The sequence below is a fragment of the Mustela nigripes genome, chromosome 3, assembly GCF_022355385.1.
Source record: "Mustela nigripes isolate SB6536 chromosome 3, MUSNIG.SB6536, whole genome shotgun sequence".
In the NCBI taxonomy this organism is placed as follows: domain Eukaryota; kingdom Metazoa; phylum Chordata; class Mammalia; order Carnivora; family Mustelidae; genus Mustela; species Mustela nigripes.
The window spans coordinates 167,109,683-167,120,258 of NC_081559.1; the positions used below are offsets into that span (position 1 = coordinate 167,109,683).

General features: G+C 36.2%; 1 protein-coding gene across 2 annotated transcripts in view; it reads right to left on the reverse strand.

Moving 5' to 3' along the window:
* The window catches only part of ANGPT1 (angiopoietin 1), a 251,353-nt gene that overhangs the window by 118,219 nt on the left and 122,558 nt on the right, over window positions 1-10,576 (reverse strand). The window lies entirely within an intron of this gene.

Consider the following 10,576-nt stretch of genomic DNA (forward strand, 5'->3'; position numbering starts at 1 on the left):
TCTTGTACCCCAAGGCCTGACTTACTCTGAAGACAGGAGTACAAACTATGTAGACCTATTACCCTGAGTACGAAGAAGAGGCAAATTGTTTCTCAACATCTCAGTAAACCCTTAGCACTTCTTCTCTAAGGGGCGGAAGGAAAGCTGTGTGATGAATCTTGTCCCATTTATAGAATATATTTCAAGAATTTGTACAAATAATTTTTATCTTTAACAAATAGTTATTTCCCAGAGAGAGCAATTAGGGGGCTGAGAAAGAAAGAGAAACAAGAAATCAAGTTACCAGAACGAAAAATTAATTCTATAGTCTTTTCAAACATAAATTACTATGTTAAAATTTTAAAATAACCATGACCACAATCATAAAGGCAGCCCTTCCAACTTTCTAGGCAGGCTTCCATTGTAGAGACTGTATAGTCTAGACTTTACGGCACAAAGTGACTAAAAAGAACCAGCTTTTCATGGCTTAAAAACAAAACAAAACAATAAAAAAACCTTTCTTGCTCAACATAGTAAGCAGTATACAAAATGATATATTTATTTAATACGTTCTCAATTATGATAAATGTATTCAAACACATTTGTATGCACTGGAAAAAGAAAAGAAACACTGAATTGTGAACAGTGCCTATCTATGGCTGATGGGAATACAGGTGAATTTTATTTTCTTCTTGAAATAGTTGATATTTTCCACTTTGTTTAAAAAGAATGAGAATTTAATTTTATATTCAGGAAAAAACAAAAACAACAAAAGAAGGAGAGAAAGACAAAAATGTGCTTAGAATGCATTCAGTCTGTGGGAAACTTCGAAACACCTGGCAATTTAGTAGTGGTGTGGTCAGAGCAAACCTGGAAAACAGACTATGCCCCTTTGGTTCCACTGGTTTATCTCCTCTAGTCCTGTCCTTTATGCCTGCCTTTATGAGAACCAAAGAAAACTAATAAACAGGAGAAAACAAAGAGCAGAAACAGCCTCAAAGAGTCTCTTCTGATGGGGAAAGTTTGGTGGAAAGCCTCTAATAATAGCCATTATCTACTGAGGCTTCCTATGTGTCAGCCAATGAGCCACGGTCTTTATATACTTTCCTTAAATTCCTCACAGCTGTCCTTTGGAATAGATATTGTTACCATTTCATACCGATAAAATGGTCGAAGTGCTGAGAAATTAAATAATGTGATCAGGGTCACAGAGCCCAAGCGCTACAGCTGGTATTAAAACTTTGGTCTGATTCGCAGGTCCACTCTCCTTCCACTAAAGTCTGCCTCAGCATCTTGTTAGTGCAAGGCTCCCAAAGGGCCATTTCCTGCCCAAATCTGTCTAGCTGAAATATTTTGTTTGGCTAACCCATCATTTCAAGTACAGCTTCAAGCCTTCAGCCAGGATGGGTGAAACTCCCGGCCCTTTAACTATTAAAGTAAGCTGTCTTGATCCCAAAGGCATTGCCACCAGTTTGGGGTGGGGGGGGAGAGGGAAGAAGGCACCTAACATTTGCCTATCACTTTCCAACGGTTAAAAACAAACAAAAACCAATCATGCAAAAACTCTGCATTCACTTGTTTTCCCTTTTTAAAATCAATGAAAAATCACTTTCACCACTATCATGCTTAGGAATATCAACAGAATGATTAAGTCAATATGTAATGGGCCCTTGGAGGCCTTCCTAAACTGAGCATAAAGTAATTATTTTATATGACAAGGTGACCTATTCTTTCCTTAGCTCATGATGATATGTTATTTATAGCCTTATTAATTATCCTTGCTGAAAAGTATTTTCTTTCATTTACTCAACCAAAACAGAGATAGCATCATCATATGGCATATGGATTAGTATTATTCTTGTTCTCCTATTCACTATACTATCATCCTTTCAAACCAACATAAATGTCAGGTGAATCCTTATTCTGTTTGTACACTCACTTTGAAAACTTATTCTCATGGAGTGTACTCTAACATTATGACGTAAAAAAAAAAAGCTTACCAACAACATTTTATCAATAATCTTCAAACGAACATTTTTTTTTCTTTTTGAAATAAGTGTTTTCTAGGTTACTAAGTAAGTGTTCTCTAGGTTAAAACACATTGAGCTATATCTAAATTGAAACTGCTAAACTGATATAATTTTCGCTCAAAAAATTTAGGTTGTCCTGTACCCCTGGGGATAAAAATATATGTTTATAAAAAATTAAAAAAAAATTTAGGTTGTCCAAAGTTGTACTTACAGCTAAATATACTTACATAAGTTTTGCAGATATATATATTTATATAGAATATTGAATTGGAATACATGAATACATACATACCTATCTATAAATACATATACATACACATATATGTGATAAAATAATAGACTGTAATTGTTGCCCCTTGAAAATTCTATGTTTTATCAAGTCAGTGTAAGATTACAGAACAGTAGATCAGATAATGACAAAGACATACAGGTACACACACAGATGTGAGAGTGTAATTATGCATGTTTATATAATATATACACATATATTTTCTTATATGGGATGAGCACAGTTTGTGCCATGGAGCTAAAATGATGCAAAAGATACAGTTCTTACCTAGTCCCTGTTTTAGTGAGAAAGCCAAGTATATTAATAGATATCATTATAATGTGGTAGCTATTAGAATAGAAAGAGCTTGCAAAAGATTATGAAGGAGATACCCCAAGTTTATGAAATCCATGACATTTTGTTCCATACACTCATAGAGAAGGACTAAAGAGTTTGGTAGATCCTCTCAGTTAACTCAACATGACTGAGCACAAACATAACTTAGAGAAAGCACATACTTCTCAGCTTCTTGTCTGTCCTGATATGCATTCCCACAAAGGGCTGGTTGCTTTTAGCATTCAATTTCATCATGACCTTTTTTACTTAAAATTATATCAACATTATCATTTTTAGGGAACCATGAAGCCCGAACTTTATATATCCTAGGATTCCACCTGCAGCTTTCACATTCTTGACTTCTTAAAGCCAAGGATTCTCATGCCAGAGCATGAGATATGTTACATTTAAGAAGTCAGGTGAGTTTGTTGAAAAGTCACCACGGTATCAAGAAATCACACATTTGCTTTCTTACAACTTTTTCATTACAAAAAATGGAGAGTTAGCGAGGACAGATAATTTTCCTCAAAATGCAGTTAAATAGAGCTCAGTGCAGAGCCAGAATTCTCACCCACCTTGCCTGAACCTAGAGCTTACGATTGTGCTACCATACTCCATGCCCATCATCCCAGTTGCAAGAATCTCTTAGTGCAAATGTTAAGATTTGCTATGGTCCACTTGATCCCTTTCAAAGTGGGAGAAAGATCTTGGTGAAGCCATAGGTGGGCAGAATCTTGCAGGATGCCCGGCTGTCTTTAGAGTAGCATTGTGGAGTGCTCCCAGAATATGTCATCAGGAGATTGAGAGGTGTTTTTTTTTTTTTTCCCCACTTTATCAGCCATCTAAACTTTAAAGTCTTACTTACTCCATCAGTAAAAATCATCCTGCTAATTCTACCTATCCTAAGTATCTCATAGGTTTGTTGTAACAATCAAATGAAGTGTGTGAAAACATTTGGCCATCTACGAGATGCTATGCAAATGACAGGTACTTGTATTTTGATCTGGAGCCAGGCTGGGAGAAGCTGTTTGGAAATCTATTAAAAGAAGTGTGAATTCTCTGTTGTCATATATATTCAAGAAGAAGAAAATTAACAGTTAAAATTAGCCATCAGATTTTTTCTTTTACCAAAGGCAGATTTAGAGCCATATAAAAAGCAGCATATGAAAAGCAGCAGAGAAAAGTGAAAAAAAAAAAGAGAATGCATTGGATGGACTCTTACAGCTCGGGGCTGACCAGTGACTAGCTGTATGATTTTGAGCAAGTTGTCTTCCTTCTCTGTGCTTCAGCTTCTGGATCAAGAAAATGGGAATAATATACTGACATCACAGAATTGTTTAAGGACTAAAGAAAAATCACAAGAGATCCATTCTTAAAAGCCTAGCTTCCTCTTACTTTGTGACTATGAAGAAATCACTTAACTATTCTAAGCCTTGGTTTCCCCATCTGTAAAGTAAAGGTAATGTTACTTATGTCAAAGAAATTTTGTAAAGTTAAAATGAAAATACTTTGTAAACAATAGCCATATAAAGATAAAGGATTTACAACACCATGTTGTCGATTCCTGATACTACTGCCTACCTAATGTTAGCGTTTTGCCAACCTTCATTCTTTTTTAATTTTTTTTTTATTTTTTATAAACATGTATTTTTATCCTCAGGGGTACAGGTCTGTGAATCACCAGGTTTACACACTTCACAGCACTCACCAAAGCACATACCCTCCCCAAGCCAACCTTCATTCTTAAAGAACTGTGAAGTATCTTTCTTATTTTATACTCTCGGGAATCTATGCACTAAATGGTGGACAAAATGTCTGGGAACAAATAATGGTATTTTATTGTATTTTAATATAATGTCAGAAAGCCATTTATTATATATATTCACTAATTCTTCCATACTTTATAGCCACAGGGTATAGAGTAACCTCCTATACAACACATGCTAGTTCTTGCAAAGCTTCAGAAGAAACTTTCTCCTTGAGCCATTATAACCCAGAAATATCTATAATTATGATTTTGATGATGATTAGACTATGAACTGCTAGGCCAACAATGAATAAAGTGAAAGACTACAGTGAATTAAGTTCCCAGATCCTTCATAAAAATCTGTGTGTGGTGGGAAAGTGGGGGAGGGATTGGGGGAAGATTGTAAAATGGGAGAAAAAAAAGAGACAGCTTCTTTTCTTTAACATTTTAAACATTATAGTCACAGTAACTTGCTGAACATCTGACTTAAAAGCAGATAAAGTATGAAATTAATCACATTATAAAAGTATTCATCACACTACTTAGGATAACGGGAACCTGGAGAGTAACAATACTGTTTTGTTTTCTGAAATTGACTGATAAAGACAAAGAATTTCAAGTTACTGATAATAACTCTCAATAAAAATTTAAGGCAAAGAAAATATGCCATTAAAGCAACAAAAACAAATTTACTTGTATGTTTCACTACTGGACATTTGGCATATTTGACAGTGTCAATGGTTCTTTTCTCCATGAGAAGCAGTAACTTGTTAGATAGATTAATGTTTAGAATTTCAAAAACCTCAGGGGCTTAGAACTTCTTTATTTAATCACACAACTAAAAAGGTCCTTATGGATGCTTGCTATATAAAAGATTCCAGGCAAGTCAGTCCACTGGGATTTCTGAGCTGCCCGTGTCACTTACCATTAATGCATCTGAAAACCACTGTGCTACTGGACATGAAGCACTGAGCTTTGTCCTTGCCTGGGGCGTGTCTAATGATATAACACGGGAAGGTCATGGCACTGTGCACTTTGGGATTTCATCCCTTTAAATGGGATTCTAGACAGGAAAAGACTCTCTCACACAAAGGCATTAAAATACTCCAGTTTCCAAGACATTTTGGAGAGAGACAATCACAAGAACAGAGTAAGATTAGTTCTCCTCAGGTGAAAACAAAAAGTGAGGTTAGAATAATGCCATTTTCTCTCTCTCTGTGTTTTTGTTTGTTTGTTTGTTTGTTTTCTTTTCTTTCTTTCTTTTTTTTTTTTTTTTACTGTAACCCCTAGTAAGGGGAATAGTTTTAATCTGGACAAGAAACAAATACAGTACACATACACACACACACACACACACACACACACAAAGCTTGCATGTGCACTCAAATAAGAAACAAAAGTTTCATGAATCCAGGATACTGACCCTCTGAAACTTGGGTATTTTATTTCATTTCTACAGGAAGATTTGATTCGAACCAAGTTTTTGATTCACAACCTGAATCATGATGTTCAATTGGGTTATAGCCGATATTCATAATTACTATTTATTATATTCCCACTGTGAATGAGGCAATGTGCTGAGTAGTTTGCTCACATCATAGCATTTAGACCTCAAAGCAACCATCAGAGATGAATGTTGTCATAGCTATTTCACAGATGAGGCATCTGAAATGAGAACTTGGCTCTGGTTGTGCAGCCAAGAAATGGGAGAGCAGAGACTAGCAGTCAATTCTTTCCAAATCATACTCAGAATTATACTTCTTATACTACCAAAAAGCCAAAGAATTCTGACTAGAGTGGCACAAAAAGCTGTTTCTGTACAGGAAAAAAAAAAAAAATATATATATATATATATATATATATATATATAGCAGAACCTAATGCATGTTCCATTTTGTTTTTAAGATCATTGTGTGTATCTAACATACACTCAATACAGATTTTCTTAGAACAGGGGTTCTTTTTTTTTTTTTTCCTAACAAATCTCGCTGTTATTACTATAAGTGACCAATTGCAGAGCTTACTGTGTATGGTTATAAGAATTTATAGAATTTAAAGGCACTTTAGCATGGTAATCAGCCTCTAAAATAGTCCAATGATTCCCTCCTTCTGGTATTCATATCCTTGCACAGTCCGGATCCTGCATTCTACTGGAGTTGTCTGGTTCCCAAAAGAATATAGCAGAAGAGATATGTCACTTCGACAAAAGACACCACCGCATCTCTTACTTTCTCTCTCTCATCACTCTGGGGGAAGCCATAGACATAAGCAGTCTAATGCAAAGGGCCACATGGTGAGGCTCTGAAGACTTTGACTAACAGCCAAATGAATGACCTTGGAATGGATTCTCTAGCTGTAGTCAGGTATTTGGAAACCATGGGCCCAGCCAATAGTTTGACTATACCCTCACAAGGAACCCAGAGCCAGAATCACCCAGCTAAGATGTCCCCAGATCCTTGATTCTCAGAAACTACATGACATGATAAATGTTTGATATTTTTTTTAAAGATTTTTACTTATTTTTTGGACAAAGATCACAAGTAGGCAGAGAGGCAGGCAGAGAGAGAGGAGGAAGCAGGCTCCCCGCTGAGCAGAGAGTCCAATGTGAGGCTTGATCCCAGGACCCTGAGACCATGACCTGAGCCGAAGGCAAAGGCCTTAACCCACTGAGCCACCCAGGTGCCCCAGAAGTTTGATATTTTAAGTTACTAAATTTCGGCCTAATTTGTTAAGCAACAATAATTAATACAACAGAGCTTAAGCTTTGTAGGATATTATCTCAACAGAATTTTTGTGTACCTACATTATATAAGACTTTTAATACCAAAAAAAGCAGTCCAAACGTAAGATACTCAAATTGCAAAAATTAAGTAAATAAACTAAATCACAAATGGTGTAGGAAATAGTTCATTATTATGTTTTAAAGGCAAACTATACAGTCTAGAATAAAAGCTAGTGATATAATTTATTAATCACTGAGATTTCTAAATCCCAAGTTAATATAACAATGTCAGCCAATCTATTAATTGGCATCCTCTTTATTCTTTTCAATCACTGATTATTTAAAAATCACTGGCACGTCCCATTTAAAGCTGAATTAGAAAAAAAGAACTGAAACTCACATATGTTGAGTTCTGTTACTATTTGTAGCTTATGGTGCGGCTACTCTGAAATTTGAAAAGTAGACAAAGTGGGTACCATTATTCTTCTTACCTCTCCCTCTGGTGCCTAGGATTCTTATGCTATCTTCCAGCTTCCTAACCCCTTCTACTACAGTATTCACCCAGGTCTGCTTTTCCTCACAATAACTTCTCGTTGCATTAATTTACACAAAAGGATGAATGAATGATTTCCAACTTACCACTCTCTGGTTATTCAAATTTTTTAAATGATACTTGTTTACTCAAGTAAATCCTGCCTTTTGGGATTACAGGTGATAAACTGAATGAAGATTTTGTAATTGAAAATACATCTATCTTACCTATGCCATATGGACCAAAACTGAAATTCTTAGAAAAAAAAAATTAACTTGCTTTATGATGGTAGAATTGTCATTCAATTACCTATAATTTTGAATACAATTTTTTTTAAAGATTTTTATTTATTTATTTGAGAGAGAGACAGTGAGAGAGCATGAGCGAGGAGAAGGTCAGAGGGAGAAGCAGACTCCCCGTGGAGCTGGGAGCCCGATGTGGGACTTGATCCTGGGACTCTGGGATCATGACCTGAGCCGAAGGAAGTTGTCCAACCAACTGAGCCACCCAGGCATTCCTTGAATACAGTTTTTAAACTTCAGTACTGTTGACATTGAGGGAAGCATAACATTTTGTTGTGTGTGAGTTTTTAGGAGAGCATCTTGTAAATTAAGGGATCTCTAGCAGCATGGCTGACCTCTACCCACTAGATGCTAGTAGCACTCCAGCTGTGATAATCAAAAATGTCTCCAGACATTGCCAAATGTTGCCAAGATTATGCCCAGTTGAGAACCACTAATAAAAATAATTGCTATGTTTTTGAGCAAGTATGCATGTGAGTTTACTAAGGGGATATAAGAAAGTAATTTCTGGAAATGCTGTGGGCTTATTCAGGAGGTGACTACTTTCCCAGTACTTCTAAAATTGCAATCATACCATAAAGCCAAATGTGTTTGTCTAATTCTTATCCCACATTCTTGAGTAAAAGGCAGATATTGAAACAACTAATTTTATTTTAAACTTTTAAATTCTATTATTTAATTTATCCGATAACTGAAATTTGGCCATATTTACAGAACACAAACAGACATTCACATACACTGCAAGATCTGGAAAGCGTCAAGGCTGTCTCTCCTGAAATGTCCTCTCTTTAAAGATGAGGGCCCAGAGAAAAGAAGGCCTCACAGAGATTCAATCATTCTGTAAGGATTAGAATCCAAGTCTCTGACCCTCAACTGCCCTTCAGTGAGGTGGAAACACAAAATATACTTTCATCTGGCTAGCAGCTCACCAACACTACACATAATTTTCTCTGTGCTCCTGTGTTTGTTATATACACATACTTTGGGGCACCAACCAAAAGACATGGGCTTGAACTGTGAACCCTGCCAAGTATTTGCTTGACCCAGGGCTAAGGCTCAATTTCTTAGCCTCGGTTTCCTCATCCTTTTTTTAAAAAAAGATTTTATCTATTTATTTGAGAGAGAGACAGTGAGAGAGCATGAGAGGAGAAGGTCAGAGGAAGCTCCCCGTGGAGCTGGGAGCCCGATGGCAAGACCGAGCCCAGTACTCCAGGATCATGAGACCCTAGCGGAAGGCAGTCGCTCAACCAACTGAGCCACCCAGGTGCAGGATTCCTCAACTTTAACATGGGGATAATACCAAAGTATTGCAAAGGCTGCTTTATAAACTATCACGTGGTTTCAATGTGAATTACCTTATTGTAATGCTAAAATGTTGGCGATATTTATACATATGGTAATGTGAATGCATACTAAAGTTTGTCTTAGATTGAAAAAGTGATAATCCCAATGCTGTCCAAACTAAATTTACAAAGTGCTTCTGCTATTGCTGTGATAAGGTGCTAAAAATGGCCTCTTTGACAAAGCGTAAATCCTTTTCCATTTCCTAACTATTCTTTTCAGTATCTCAATTCCCTACTCTCTTAAGTGGGAATTAACTTCAACACTATTTTTAGTCAAGTACAAAATAGATTTTCTTCATGAATAGGAAACTGCATCTGCAGAAAGTATGTGAATTTTGAAGGAACACTGTCTTTTTGCCAATGTGTCTGTAAGTCACAACATCATATTTAAAATCCAGAGGTTGAATTCTGAAATATGCTAGAACATGAAAAATAGACAATTGACCACTGTGGGAACTGGACAGCAGATGCAGTGATGCTGTGTCTGAGTATAATTATGTTTGCTGTTTTGGAGGATGAAATGAGACACAGATTTAAGGGGTGAAATGATGTTGTTCAAAAGAGATAGTTCATGGAAGCAATTCTTCTCCAACAAGGTACTGTTTACCACATGAATCTGAAAAAAAAGTTTGATATGTTCTACTCTGACGGAAGCTTTCTTTTCTGGAGGCTCTTAAATATATTCTTTAGTACGTCATTAATTTCTGATGGACTGAAAGATTTGTTAGATTTCTCTAAATGCCTCACTTTCCTTAGGAAACAGACTAGATTTTCGGAGAAAATCTGATTTTGGAGAAAATCTGATTTACTGTATCTTATAATGTGGTAAAGGACTTAATTAAGAATAAAGAAATAGATGAGCATAGTGATTATTTTTTATTGTCTCTCATTCTTTTAAAAGAGATGACCTAGTTAAAGAGAAATGACTTGGAAAGACACCACCAGTGCTTAGCACCCAACTCCTGAAATGCCTTTTTTTCTAGTGACATTCAGCTGTTTAGTTCTCTTTCCAAAGAATTTCTGAACTTAGCACCACTTCAGTTGGCTGCTTTAAGAATGCTGACCTTAATTCCTATTTAAGAAAGTAAAGGGTTAGTTTTACTATTAGGTGACGGGGTGTGGGCCTATTCTTATTGATTTTGAGGGGCATTCTCTTAACCTCCTGAATTTTGATGCTCGTTCCCTTTGCCATATTGGGGAAATTCTCCCCAATAATTCTCTCCAGTATACCTTCTGCTCCCCTCTCACTTTCTTCTTCTTCTGGAATCCCAATTATTCTAATGTTGTTTCGTCTTATGGTGTCACTTATCTCTCGAT